Here is a 15,825-nt window from a genome sequence, read left to right as displayed (position 1 = left end):
AGTATCTGATGGGATGTCAGTGTGTCTTTGATATTGCATTAAGATTATGTACATAATATTGTTTAGAACACAATTCAGTAATTTTAAGTAAGAAGAATGCCAACTTGGATGGAAGTTACTTCCCCTCCCCCCTTAGATCCTTTTGTTTTGGTTTTGGTTTCTCTTCTTATATATCTTATATATTTTTATGCCTTTTGTGTTCTTCTTTCCTGGATAGAACAATACTGTTATATGATAGTTTATTGCTATATCTGTGATCAGATGATTTTGCTCTGTTGCATTTTTGGGTTGTTTTTTGCTTATATGTTTTGATTATTTGTTAATCTTATTAACAAATTGTGTGTGTTTAATTGATATGTGCAATTTAGCCTTTTGTATAGCACCGGTCACACTATTGTGACTTGCAGGAGGGATTCCCATTCTCCCCTTGCCCAGAGGGCTAGACATTTGCTGTGCAGTCTATCAGCTGGTAGCCCTATTACTGTTGCTTCCACCTCTGGCTGCCTGCCAGCAATCCTACCCACTCTCTGGGTCCTGGCAAGGGGACAGCGTTGGTGACTACTTTTTCACTTGCCCAGCAGTCTACAATACTGCACTTCCATTGATTTAGAGGTATGGCAGTAAACAGCAGTACTGGTGCTTCCCTCATCTGCTACTCATACACTTTGCTGCCTCACAACAGTTTAAACATTGGTGGTGGGAGGCAAGGTGATGGTGGCAGCTCCCATCCATTCACCTCCATGTCTGTCCTCCTCCCCACTGTTTGGGAAAGATGAGGTGGAGGCAGAGACTCTTTGTCTCCCTCTACCACATGATCACTGCACTGCTGTCTTAGTGGAGGGAGGGGAGAGTGGTGCTTCCCCATTCACCCATTTGCCTGCCTACTCCAAATTGAATACTGACCATTCCACACATCTGTGCAATTTACTAGTTTTTAGCATATCCTGGTGTACTTTACTGCATTGATCTTTTACCTGTCTTTCCTTTGTTACATTTGCCAGCACCTGGTAAGGTAGGCAGGCAGCTGGGGCTGGAAGAGAAGGTGGAGGGCCTGGGACTGCGGCTGGGGGAAGTAGAGGTGGAAGGAGGAGGAACACTCCTCTCACCCACCAACACTCTTCTCACCCTGAGCAGCTCTGGCTGTGGTCTTGCCAGGCCTTGACAGGGCTGCCATGAGGAGGAATGGTGCTTCCCCCCCACCCCAAAAAGGCCCGCCAAGGCCTCCGCAGTCTTTGGCAATCCTTTAGGAGTGGCGGGGAGACAGAGTTCCCGCCCATTTCCCTCCCCCCACTGCGAGAAAGCCACCAAGGCCTCCGCGGGCCTTCAGAGGGCCTTTTGGAGGCAGCGGGGGGGGGGGTGGAATCCCTACCAGCGCTTCCCCCCCACCCAAAAAAAGTCCACTGAAGTCTCTCTAGGCCTCAGCTAGCCAGCCTAGGGAGGGGGGAGGGGCCTAGAGCCCACTGTATTTTCAGATACGAGTTTTGCTGCTAGTTAAGTAATATCTAGTGTGAAGAAAAAGTGCAGCATAGTGGCTAGAGGTTGCACAAGCATGTATGAGAGATGAAATTCACAGAGTGACCCTCAACCAATCATTCTCTTTCTCAGCCCAATCTACCCCAGATAGTATGAGAATCATATGGATCACAGGGCCGAACTATGTATGTTATCCTGAGTTCCTCGAAGCAAGTAGCAAGAGTGGGCTAAAGATGGGATAGATCCAGTAATGGACGTACACGTAAAAATGGGCACTAAGTAGTCCCATGTTAAATGTTTAACCACTGAGAAAAAAATTTAAATCCACCTATAAAAGGATAAACTTTTTCTCACTTTGTTTCAGTGGTTCCCATTTACAATCATAAGTGAATCGCCAATTGTATACAAAAGCAAAGAGAACCCTGTTTCATTCTGTCCCAAGAAATGCTAAAGATAACTTAACACTTATCCCTGATATGCAAACTCCACTTGGTACAGAATGCAGCAGCCAGGATTCTTATGGAAACACCTTAGAGGGCTCACATCCGGCCTGCACTCCAACAGCTACCAGATGACTACCGGATCAGGCTTAAGGTTCTGGTAACCACCTTCAAAATCAGATGCGGTCTGGACCCTATCTGAGAAACGACCTCTCTACCTGTGCCCCTAGAGAGCATTATGCTCAGTTAACATCAACAACCTGATGACGGCCTATGTGAGGTCACGGGTATGTTCAGGGCAGACATTACCTCAGCTTCCGTCCACCTCCCAAACCTCTGAGCCTGCCTCCATGCACCTCCAGAGTCCTCTGCCTCGTCAAGCCGACAGAGTAGGAACAACATGGCCACCCCCTCAAAAACCTCCGAGCCACACTGCTCTCATGCCCTATGGGAGGTTGCGCTCTGGGAGGAGGACATACCTGCCTCTGGAACCCCGGTCCTGAGCCTCCGCGCCTGTCTCCCTGCCGCTCCTCAGGGATCTCTCATGTACCTCGCCCATCTCCAACAACAAGCACGACAGTAAATGGCTCGTTCTTTCCACCCCCAACCCCACCATCCCGCCCATGCCACCATCCTCCTTGTGCTGCCGCCGATGCTGCGGGGTGGGCCACTAGAGCCCCTTGTGTTTGCTCTACCACAAGCTTATTGTCGCAACCCAGTATAATGAAATGCCCGCCGCCGCCCCCCCAACCTCTGCACCTGCCCCCCTCCCGCTCCTCGGGTTCTCTCCCATTCCTCACCAGGCTCAGAGACAGGATGCCACCTCTCCCCTCCCAAAACCCCACACCTGCATCCCTGCCCCAATGCACACTCCCTGCCCTGGAGAGACAGGGGGACATGGCCGATTCCTTACCCCCCCCCCGCCTGCCACAGCACCTCCTTGCACTTTTGCCGCTGCTGTAGAGGAGGGCCGCTAGAGCCTGTTGTATTTTGTATACAATGGGCTAAATACAACAGGCTAATCCACTAGTAATTAAATAAATAGATCAAACAATTTAGTATTAAAGGCCCACTTGGTCATAGATCACCAAGTCATTACTTTCAAATGTGATCAAGAAACCACAAACATTAACAATGTTGTGAATTAAAGATAAACATGCACTTTCTGTTCCCTACAAATTGCATCAAAATTACTGCAGATAGAACATGAAGAAGAAGAGTTACATGTTGCTTTTCTCTACCAGAAGGAATCTCAAAGTGGCTTACAATTGCCTTCCCTTTCCTCTCCCCACAACAAACACCCTGTGAGACTGAGAGAACCCTGATATTACTGCTTGGTCACAACAGCTTTATCAATTTTGTGGCAAGCCCAACATCACCCAGCTGGCTGCATGTGGAGGAGTGGGAAATCAAACCCGGACAGCCCAATTAGAAGTCGGCACTCCTAACCGCCACATCACGCTGGCTCTTGTTACTCTTCAGGGACCCTCCACTGATCCTGCAACCTCATAAAAACAAGTGATTTTCTTAGAAATAGTGAAATTTTGAAGCATATGTTCAACAGCAATTTTTGTCTTCTATATCTACATTGAATAAAGACATATTTAGATGAAATCTTCATTTCAGACTTCACCTATGAGTTCTGAAGAGCTTTCTTTCCAGGGACCTTCAGGCACTCTCGTATCTTCTCCCAGTCACAGGAGGATTACCCCCAGTAATGGCACCACACACATTTATGAGACCTAAAATTTTGTAAGGAAAGGCATTCCACACTGATGCCAGGCCTTATAACCTCCACTAATTGAGTAATTTCGTTCTCATATTCACTCTAGAGCTTTTCACTTTGTTATAGGAAATCAAAAACTAGTTCATTGGAACCAAAGTGATTCATTATCCCTTATCTTAGCACTCATAGGAAGATGAGGGGGGACAGAGGAACAGAAACACAGACTTAAGAAATGATTAAATGAAGAGCAAACAAAGCACACACTCAAGGAAGAAAAGGAACTGCTTAGATGGGAACAACCCACTCCTTTCATTCTTCACTTTGCCTGCTAATGTTCTCATTTAATTAAAAAATACATTTCATACTTTTAAAAAACGAATAAATAAAAAACTGACGAGAAAGAACACTTTTAGAATATAGAGATAAAGAAAGAAAAGTTAAGTATCTCATTAAAGGAATGTGTTAATAGCCTTTGCCTAAGATGACACAGGCTTCCTTGTATTCAGACTCCTCAGGATAATTAGAATCCGCAGTTACTCTGTATTTTGGAGAAACAGACTTCATCAGAGGCTTCAAAGGTTCCTGATGCTTCAACTCCATGAAACTGAAAGCTAATATTTCATTTTGTTTTTCTTAGAGAAAGGCTGTAAAGGGGCTTGCAAACCCCCCCCCCCGGGCCGCCTCCAGTCCCACGGGGACAATCCTGACAAGCTGCAGGGTGGGAAAGAACTGTGGGAAGTGCAAAATTCCTACTATCCCAAGCCAAATTATTTTAAACATTTTAAGGGCAGACAAAAATAATTGCAATGTATTTGAGCACCATACGAGTTTTAAACTGCACAACCAGTAAGGAATGGCATACCGGTCTGAGTGCTGGACTATGAGCTATAACAACCAAATTCTAATCCCTGCTCTGCTATGGAAGCGCACTGGGTAACACTGCACCTCTCACAATCTAACTCACCCCAAAAGTTTGGCTGCTTTTACAGTTGCCAGTTCCAGGTTGGGAAATATTTATTTATTTATTTATTTATTTATTTATTTATTTATTTATTTATTTATTTATTTATTTATTTGATTTGTATGACCGCCGCTCTCGGAAACCGGCTCGCGGCGGTTCACAATATTTTAATACAAATACAATATATTAACCATTAAAAATTCCCCATTAAAACCCCATTAAAACCCCATTAAAACAATGACTAAGTCACAATGATGGCGATTAAAAAAAAAAACTATTCCCATACAGGCCCGCTGGATGAGCAGAAAGGAACGGAGGATAATTGGGCATAGGATGGAACACTCTGGGGAACCAGGTCAGTCTAGTACTGGCCTCCCCCCTCCGGGGAGAGGGGTCCGATCTTAGCCCCGGGCCATCACCCGGCCTTAGACAAACGCCTGGCGGAAGAGCTCCATTTTGCAGGCTCTGCGGAACTCAGAGAGCTCCGACAGGGCCCGCAGCTCTTCAGGGAGCTCATTCCACCAGGTAGGGGCCAGGACCGAAAAGGCCCTGGCCCTTGTCGAGGCCAGGCGTGCCTCCCGGGGTCCTGGGATCATCAGCAGATTCTTACCCGCAGAGCGAAGTGCCCTGCGGGGGGCATAAGGAGATAGGCGGTCCCTCAAGTATGCAGGACCCAAGCCGCGTATAGTCTTAAAGGTTAATACCAAAACCTTGAACCTGATCCGGAAACAAACTGGCAACCAGTGCAGCTGCTTCAGCAGAGGCTGAACATGGGACCTCCAAGATGATTTAGTGAGGACCCGTGCAGCTGCATTCTGTACCAGCTGTAACTTCCGGGTTAGAGACAAGGGTAGGCCCGCGTAGAGCGAGTTACAGAAGTCTAATCTAGAAGTAACCGTTGCATGGATCACAGTGGCCAGGTGTTCCGGGGGCAGGTAGGGCGCTAGTAGCCGAGCTTGGCGTAGATGGAGAAACGCCGTCCGGGCTACCTTAGTGACCTGGGCCTCCATGGAAAGTGAGGCATCCAGAATCACTCCCAAATTCCTGGCTTGGGGCACAGATGACAATTGTACCCCGTCCAGGCAGGGAAGACGCGCTTCCTGTTCCTGCTCCCTTCGGCCTAGCCAAAGGACCTCCGTCTTGGAGGGGTTGAGTCTCAGGCGGCTCTTCCTGATCCATCCAGCCACTGCTTCCAAACAACTGGCGAATTTTTCTGGGGGGAGATCTGGCCGGCCATCCATCAAGAGATAGAGCTGGGTATCATCAGCGTACTGATGACACCCAAGCCCATAACTCCGTACCAGCTGAGCCAGGGGACGCATATAGATGTTAAATAACGTGGGGGAGAGCACCGCTCCCTGTGGCACCCCACATGGGAGTGCAAAGGAGTCGGATAACTCCTCCCCCACAGCGACCCTCTGTGACCTGTTCTCTAGAAAGGAGGATAGCTATTTAAGAGCCACCCTTCCAATCCCAGTATCAGCGAGGCGGTGAACCAAGAGCTCGTGGTCAACCATATCAAATGCGGCTGACAGGTCTAATAGCACGAGAATGGCCGACCCGCCCCGGTCCAGCTGGCACACTCTACCAATGAGGGCCAATCACCTCAAACTGCATGCAGACATTTTACACCCTACTTGTTTGGCCCCCTCAGAAATATTTCCCCAATAAGAGATGGCTTTTTTTCTTAGAAAAGAAACTACCACCATGGTAGTTTAGCCCCAATGAGGAGGGAACACTCAGCCAGGAAGGTCTAATATAGAACCAGCACTCCACCTCCAACTTCCAGCTGGTTTCCAAAGTTTCCTGGGTGAAAGAGGAGTCAGTTTCAGGCCATTCCCTGCTGTCAGTAAGTTACCCTGGCCTCTTTCAACTCAGATAACATGAGGAGCAATAAGCTGCCTCCTGGGGAACCCTCTGCATGCCTATCAGGACTGTGATGAGCCCAGGGTCACCCAGCTGGCTGCATGTGGAGGAGCAGGGAATCAAACCCAGTTCCTCAGAGTAGAAACCACTGCTCGTAACCACTACACCAAATTGGCCAAAAACCAAATACCGTAGTGGCCACAGATGCTAGATCAAACATCTAGGCTGAAGAACATCTATTTCAAGCATATCTTAGACAGATCTAACTGTATTATTACTTCTATACATTGTACTGTAATTAACAACATACTATTTTTGTAAGGAGGCTTGCCTACCACATTACTAAGATACTCAACTAAGGCAAAAGCTTGCTTTCATGAAAATTACTGAATTATTCTCTCACAAGACATCTCCACTGTGATGTTTTTCCACAACAGGACTAGATTACAGTAGGTGCCCCTGAATTCATACAAATAAACTAGGCCTTCACAACCTGGAAGCAGAGGACAGGAACTTCTAAGATTTACAGGTCAACTAGTGGTGAGTCTCAACCTCATCCAAGCATATTCAAGTGGGTAGGCATGTTGGTATGAAACAGCAGGACAAATGTTGGGTCTAAACTTAGACCCTAAAGTTGTTCCTCATCCAAGCAAACATATTAAGAGTAATGCAAAAGCACTCAAACGATATTTCTAGATCAATATTTTCTTCTAAAGCCGTACTTGATCAGACCAGCCATTCTTGTAAGTTTAGCATCCTATAATACACATAAAAGAAAACTGGAAGACCTACAAGGTATGGCCGAGGATCAAGGCCTCTCTCTGTTGCGGATATTAAAGAGTTACTGCCACGGAATATGGCTGTTTTATTTATTTACCGTGGCTAATAACTACTCTTTCTCCACAAATTTGTCCAACCAATCTCCTCATTGCAAAAAGAGCATCTCTGTAAATCAAGTTTAACTTTGTAATACGAAGACATTGCCCTCCTTTATACACATTACAGCATGATGTGTACAGAGAAGGAAGGAGGGTTGTTGGAGAGGAAGGGCCCTTTACTACCTGCAAACCAGGACCACTTCTGGACAGCCTGTCAACTGCTGCCTTCAGAAGCGTTTGCTACCCAAGGGAAGTTCAAATGGCTGCTCATTTCCCTTTGGTCTGTGCAAACAGAAAGCCAAAAAGATATTAAACAGTTGGATACAAACTCTTTCTGTCAAAATAAGACACTTTTTTGTTTGCACCAAAAATTGTCCTGTTTTCAACCTTATTTTTTCCTGCATCTCAAAAACCATTAAACATGCATTAAAGTACATTATGGTGCTGCAGTTTCTAGCTCAGACCGAGCAGTAGTATCGGGGCTCTCTCAGCCTCACCTACCTCACAGGGTGTCTGTTGTTGGGAGAGGAAAGAGAAGGAGATTGCAAGTCGCTTTGACACTCCTTCGGGTAGAGAAAAGTGGCATATAAGAAACAACTCTTTTTCTTTTTCTCTACTAAGTATTTTTTATAAATTTGAATGCTGTAGGAAACACAAACATGAGTGCTTTTAAATTCCATAAATATGTCAAGTAGTATAATTTTATTTGCTAAGTTTTGTGCTTTTAAAACAATATAATAATATTTATAAGTAACAAGTAAATAAGAAAACATTGAATATATTTCAATGTTTCCTAAAATGTATACTTTTACCCAAGCGGGGGGGGGGGGAATGTTTTCCTCCATGGTCTTCAAATTCACAGAAACTTGCTCTTTCTACTCAAGGTATAGGTTAGTAGGATTTAATGTGAATGAAGGTTTATTTTGAACAGACCGGAACATGTTAAATGCATCTCCTCCAACATTACAGGCATCCTACAAGCATTAGGAATCCATACTTACATAGTCATTCCTAAACACTGGAGGACACTCAAATGGGTAGCTATGTTCGTCTTACATAGCACAACAAAATATGAGTCCAAAAGCACCTTTAAGACTAACAACGGTTTATTCAAGACATGCACTTTTGAGTGCATGCACTCTTCCTCAGACAATGGAACAAGAACCCTAAAAGAGTACAAAAGTAAATTAGTAGCAAATTAGTAAACTGCGGCATAATATCCAAATTCTGCAGTATGGAGGACACTATTCTGATATGCTTGTCCTTTACATTCCACTATATTTTCTTTTGCTACACTCACCATTAGTAGGGGCTACTTTAAAAGAACATTTTTCAATTCACTACAGCTCCATGGTATATGCCACCAAAAATACTTAGAAAACATTGTTGGACACCAGCACTAGTATTTTGGACAGATTCTTAGATTCTGGCTACTATATAAGATACCACCAGAAAATTTCTTTCTGGCTTGGTAATGGCTTAATTATAAATGTTAACTTCTTCAGCATCACAGGCAGAAGAAACCTTAAGTCGCCTTTATATTTTTTTCAAAATAACCCTCTATTTTTGTTTAGACTTCTTAGAACATTTAAAAAAACACCAAAGACCCCTGGGGGCCCAGTGATGATACTTTAAGAATCACTTTTATGGAAATTAAAACTGCTTTTAAGATACTTGAGCTATGGCACCTTTCATTTTAAGTAAACACGTGTAGTCTGTGTTGAATGATTTAAAAATGTTAGCAAAACATAAGTTAGCAAAATAAATAAGATCAATGGGATATACACCTCACATAGCACAAAACCTACTCAGATTGCAAACAAAAGAAGAGCTAACCAATAAAAGGATTAGTTTTCATCCAAAGCACATCTGGAGTCAAGACGTAAAAATAGAGGACAAAACAGTGCACCTACAATATGGATTAGGGTTTTCAATGCATTGTTCCATCTGGGACCAGCTCTCTAAACTTTCAGTAGCAAACATGCAGAAAAGAAAAACATTGCAGTATTTCAGAAATACAAAACTTCCTCCAATTACTAAACATAGAAATGTTCAAACCACAACTTCCTGTACTTCTGATAGGTTGATTTAAAGGCAGACATAGTTTCTTGCCAACCATAAGTTTGTTAAAAAGCAGAAGCAGCTGAATTCTAACTTAAACTACTAGAAACCTGCAATGATTGCATGTACTCTAGTAATTTTTCTGTGGTTTTTCATATCAAGGTGGTCCATGTTAAATTCTCACAGTAAAAACAGCAACTTGCAGCAGCCACACAGAAATAAGGAACTACAACCACAAAAAGTGTTTACAGAAGGCAGGACAAAAATATGACCAAAGTTTAGTATTGCACTAGCTAGTATTTACATATACTTTCACTACGACTAAAACACCCAACACAGGGCACTACTAGCAGAGAAGCTGCTCTGCGATTTGCCAGTCATCAATAATGTGTATGTGTGTTTGTGGGGGGAGAATTATAACATGCAGAGCCTGAAATAAACAATGGCTGTGTGCACATGCACGTCTGTGTGTAAAGTGCTGTCAAGTTGCAGTTGAATTTTGGTGATCTATAGGGTCTTCAAGGCGAAAGACTAACAGAGGGGGTTTGCCATCACCTAGCCACTCCTTGGTGGTCTCTCATCAAATTGCTAACTAGGGTCAGCTTCTGAGATCCGACAAGATCAGGTTCGCCTGGGCCACACAAATCAGTGCAAATAATGGCTGCAATATTTTTAAAAACGAAGCAGAAGCCAAGCTTCATCTGCAGACCTCAAGCAACTCTTCTACACCTTACTTAAGGTCACATGCACTAAAAATGAACACTATATTAATACTGAATACATGCAAACATGGCAGGTCTAATAAAAGCACATTGTCTCTGTAACAATGTGATAGATCAGAATCCCAAAAGAATGAAGCCTCCGTAACAAGAAACCTTTAGTTTAATCTAGAATGCAGTACATTGAATAAGAAGCACACATAATCACGGAGTTCCTATCCCCTAACCCAAAAACCTAAACGAGATTAACTTTAGGTTAATCTCTGGGATGGCTGTAACTCTACCACCAATCCCACCCCTGAGCAGCCATCTCCAATCCAGAACACTGTGCCACAAACAGCACATGACAAAATGCTAAACAGCAGATCTGCCAAAAAGACATGCTACGACAGACCGTTTACGCACTGGGAACTTTACTGCCCCAGCTCCCATGCAGGAGCACAAATCGGGGGTGGGTGAGGTGCATCAGGCCAAATGCTCCCCCATGTTGGTGCAGGAAGAGGTGGGGCAACCTGCAACAAGTAAAACTCCAGCCTGCAGCCCGGCATGAAACCTCCAGTGCGTAAACGGTCATAGTGGGTAAAGATCTTTCATAGATCTCCAGTGACTAAAAGCCAGTTCTATAGCTTCCTTTTCTAATCATGCCCAATATCCCAACAGACTATGCCAGTCTGACCTCTAGAGGGCATTTATAGACTATTTACTTAGTTCAATGGGATAAAATTAAGGGGATTGCTGATATTGACTTTGCTGAAGTAAAGGTAAGACAGCTATGGTTCTGATGGGTTGATTTTTACATAAAGCAACCCAATGTGAGAAAGACGAACTGTGGGGGGGGGGGGAGGAATCACCTTTGTACACCACGGCATGGACCAATTCTCCTCAAAATCATACTGACAGATAAGTGAGTAACCTTTAATATGGTACTTTAATGATACCTTTAATTTTGTCTAAGAAAAAGAAAGACTCCTATGATTAACTATATATGAATATCCCACTTTACAAGCCCAATGATATACCAATTCATTTATAGACTTATTTGAGGGACCCAATCTGAGCCCAAGAGAAAATAATGTTATAGCTGTTCTGTTATGCTATCTGAAGGGTGTTGAATACATAAACAATTCTGACATTAAGAGAAATAGATAAATATGGGAGGAACAACATAAAAAAGGAGTGGGGGAGTAGATGATAAGATCCTAGTGGCAGCAATGTGTTCTTTTTATAGCTTCCTTGTATTGCATTAAAGTGAGGAGATGACTCACTTAAATGAAAAGGTTATAATATTCACTGACTTCAGTACTTAAGCATAACCCACTGGCAGGTACAGCTTCTTAGATCCATCATATGAAAAAATCGCATCATCCAAAAATACAAAAATAAATTCACACCCCTAAGCTAAGTAACTTACGCCTTTCATAATAAAATACCAACACTGGATCGCTGAGTGCACATGCACACTTGAGTTTTAACCAGATAACACAGAGAGAGGTTCTTGAGGGCTACAACATCTTTATATAAACCCCAGACACAGAGATTTGTTACAGCAAAAACTCATACACAGGAACCTGAAACATTGCAAGATGACAAAGTATTTCATAACCAGTGCAGGTTAGCAGCAGGATGGTGTTATTTTGGTTGTGGTTTTTCTAAGTTTATAGAGTTTCCATTCCCCGTTTATTACCCACAAAGAGTCTCGAGAATTTTGAAGATACTGTTCTAGCCACAGCTCCAATTCAACTAGAAATGTTTGTAAAAATTACAGGAAATCTTATCAAAGCCAACATTTATAGACACAGAGAGCACAGCTCTATTAAGGTACTCCTTCATTCTTACAAGAGTCTTATCAGAGGTTAAAAATAGGGTTACTAGAACATGCATCAGTCAGAGCAAGAAAATCTACTCAAGAGGTTTTCTAGTAAGCTAAGCTTGAATGGAGGAGTTCCTACTCTTACTGTAAATAGTGACCTGAGTAAATGTTAAGTATAACAACTAATCAACAACAAGCGAGTCTACCACAGCTTGTTCACAAGTCATTTTTTAAAATCAGGTTTGAGTGTTTCTGGAAACAAGATGTGAAAATTATATCAATTGAGCTGGAAAAACAAATTCCCTGTAAACCAGAGGCACTGTTGCTGAATCAACTACCTGAAATCCCTGGAGATCAGCAAATGGTTACCCTACATATGATTATTGCTGCCAAGCAATGGAAATAAACAGAAATCCCTGAACTACAAACCTAGTTGTTGAAAATAAGGGAGACCTACACTTTGGGGGAATTAACTGCTTATAAGAAAAGCAGACCTTCTATGGTCAGCAGCGTTACAAAGAACAGAACAGGCAATTGTATAATTGGAAACAGTATTAAAATTGTTTTCTATGCCCATAGAGGCAGGATGTAAGCAGACAGAGACTGGCACTTCTCTTTTGCAATTTCATATTTATGTACATATCTGTTGATTGTTCTTTTAATAAAACAATTTTTAAAACGTTCGCAAGTCATTTTTAGCACAAAGAATTATCCATTATTTCAATGCATGTGCATATGCATTCAGACAGAAATCCAGTTACATACACAAAAATTCTCATGTGCTGCAAAGAGAGTCATTTGTGAAACCAAGTTTTGCTTAAATATTTATATCCTACTTCTACTGTTTGAGGCAGTTTAGTGAACTGCAAGACAAATGTAAGGGAAAGCTCACTGCCTTTCTCTTTCTGCACCCCACCCCAATGCACAGCAGCAAGCTGAAGATAGATCTGCAGCTGTGGTGGTCGACACAAGTCACTTCTGAGCAGGACTGCCCCTCCCGCCTTCGCTTTCACGCAGACTCTGCAAAACAAGCCTTAAGAGAAATCAAGACTGCCAATTTCCCTTGCTAAGATCATCATCTTAAAAATGGTGTGAATTTACGCACACTGAGCTCTTTGTAGAAAAGCTGCATTCCCTGGATAAAGGCCTAAGCCCAAATTCTACAGCATCAAAAAAGGCTCTTTTTCTCTCAGAGTGATGTGCGCACGCACACTTAACAGACCTCAACTATCCTACTGTTACAAGACAAGAATCACTACTGCTGCCAGACAGAGATTGGACAAGGCAACAGCATTCAAATGAGGCAGCACTGCCATGCATACTGGTCAGAAAAGGAAAGAAACCAGGCTCATGTGATTACTGTGCTGTGACTGAACTGCTTTGATGCACAGTGAAAACAGGACATCACTGAGTGACAAGGACCAAGCAGTGGAAGTACACATCTGGGGGTCTGAAAGATAACAACTAGATACTGTTGGCCAAACTTGCTCAAAGCCCTCAAAGATGCTTCTTCTTACACACTACTTATGTAAGGAACCCATGGGGATTACCCTGTGAGCAAGAATCTCCCTGAGAAAAAGTATAAAACAAAAGGACAACCAGAACATTAGAAGCCATGGAAGCCTTTCATTTAGAAGACACACAGAGACAGGATGGGGGAACGGATGACCAATTATGCACAGTGGCAGCTATGCCGAGCTGCCACCGTGCTGTTGCACCGGAGCTGAAAGCCCCGCTGTCCCTCAATTATACACAGGGGCGGAATGTCCAGGGCGCATGCTGGCTGCCCTGGCACAACGGCCCTGCGCAGGCAACGCAGAGCCGGAAGCACCGGGCGAGCACTGAAGCGCCAGCAGCGGAGGGCGAATCTTGAGCATAGCCCCCCTGCTGCATATGGTGGGGAGCAGCATGCTGCTCTCCCACCATGGTGGGGGTGGGGGGATACCCCTGTCAATTCCGCAGAGCCACAGAGCTGGCAGGAGTGAGAGGCGCAGGGATGCCGTAGGTCGGGGAAAGAGCCGGGCGTGCAGGCCCAGCTCCTCCAATTATGCACTTGCCTGAGCCCGCTGCATTCCCCAGCCTACAGAAGAACCTGTGTTCCTTTAACGCGGGTCTTCCGACAGCCTGGGTCTGGCCAGGCCTTGGATGGCGGCGACGTTCGGCATAATTGGGGATTTTTCCCGAAGCCCTGTCGCCGCCACATCAGCCTTTCTGGCCCATGCATAATCGGTTTATGAGATGTTACCACTGTCTGCGCATTCTCTTTCCCGGAATCATTTTTTCCCTTGCATACAATTTTGTCATTTAGGCTTGGTGACACATGATAGTTGTCTACCAGAACTTTCCCCAAGCAAGCATGCTTAGACCCTCTTGTCTGTTCATAGCATTAGAAAGAATGCCAAGAAGAGCTAAAACACTGGCTTTTCTGCCCCACCAGCTGTGGCATGAACATCAGTTTATTAAATGTAATAAACGCCAGAAGACTTCAGACTGCGCTATCTTCCATATATCTCTGCACTGATCATGGCAATTCCTTCCTCATCAGCAAACTTCTGGGTCTGCCACAAGACTTAAAGGGGTGGGGGAGAGAAAAGGATTACTGGTAGTTGGCTAATGAAGCCAAAATAATATTTTCAGGCTCTTGTCCAACTCACATTGAGTCAGAAGCATTGTGGCTGTGCTAGGTAATTTACAACTTGCCAGACCATTGCTGATAGGCCTCCAATACCTCACATATAAAAGAGCCTCTTGTGGCGCAGAGTGGTAATGCAGCTGTCTGAAAGCTTTGCCCATGAGGCTGGGAGTTCAATCCCAGCAGCGGCTCAAGGTTGACTCAGCCTTCCATCCTTCCGAGGTCGGTAAAATGAGTACCCAGTTTGCTGCTGGGGGGTAAACGGTAATGACTGGGGAAGGCACTGGCAAACCACCCCGTATTGAGTCTGCCATGAAAACGCTAGAGGGCGTCACCCCAAGGGTCAGACATGACCCGGTGCTTGCACAGGGGATACCTTTACCTTTACCTCACATATCCTCTCTAGTCTGTGATGGACATGCTGTGAGTATTGCAGGGTATCCACTGAAAGGCATTATCCCTGCGTTGCTTGCTCAGACACCCGAGGGGACTCCCTCAATACATACATAGATGCAAACTCAAAATGCAGAAAAGGTTGCTGGGCTATTGGCATGCCTTTTTCCTCATTTTTCAGACTAAGCAGGTATAACTTAAATGAAGACACTATTCCAGGGGTAGCCAAACTGTGGCTCTCCAGATGTCCATGGACTACAATTCCCATGAGCCACCCCTGCACTATTGTATTTGCTGTCACTTTCTTTTCCTCCCTGCCCTTTGGTAAAGGTGTACATCGTGGGTGCTATATAAATAAAGCAGAATGAGACAATTTCCATGTCTAGTATTCATGTTTTCCCAACCAGTTTCAAAAGTCAATGAAAGCTTATTTCTTACAAATGCCTTTCCTCTTCATAGATGTGATTATTTCCACCTTCATGAAACAGGACGAAATTTTAGATCCATGTTACTGCTTGAAAAATACCCCCTCCAGAGATGCTGGCACTGAAGATCGCTGAAGTAATGCACATCTTAGTGAGGGGGCCACAATCCCTTCTGATGGCTTCACAATCTGGCAACTGAATACCAGATTAATATATTCAATCTTCTACTCAGTGATGTTCTAACACTTCTCCCCCTTCATTATGAAATGCATTGCAAGCCATCTTATTTCTTTCTAATAGAAATACAGAGGTTGAATCCTATGAATGGGTTTCTAAGCACACTAATGTCTGACACAAAATACTTTCCCTTTTGCTAAATTTTGTGTTTGCAGATGGCCCACTGAAAATTATTGATTCTGCACAAACTGAAATTTTAGTAGA

General features: G+C 43.9%; 1 protein-coding gene across 6 annotated transcripts in view; it reads right to left on the bottom strand.

Annotated features, from left to right (window-relative positions):
* The window catches only part of MAP4K4 (mitogen-activated protein kinase kinase kinase kinase 4), a 181,608-nt gene that overhangs the window by 110,679 nt on the left and 55,104 nt on the right, over positions 1-15,825 (bottom strand). The gene's annotated exons all lie outside the window — the stretch shown is intronic.

The sequence above is a fragment of the Paroedura picta genome, chromosome 6 (assembly GCF_049243985.1).
Source record: "Paroedura picta isolate Pp20150507F chromosome 6, Ppicta_v3.0, whole genome shotgun sequence".
Classification (NCBI taxonomy): domain Eukaryota; kingdom Metazoa; phylum Chordata; class Lepidosauria; order Squamata; family Gekkonidae; genus Paroedura; species Paroedura picta.
Note: the sequence above shows the minus strand (reverse complement) of the source record. Positions and strands in the feature narration are given on the sequence as shown.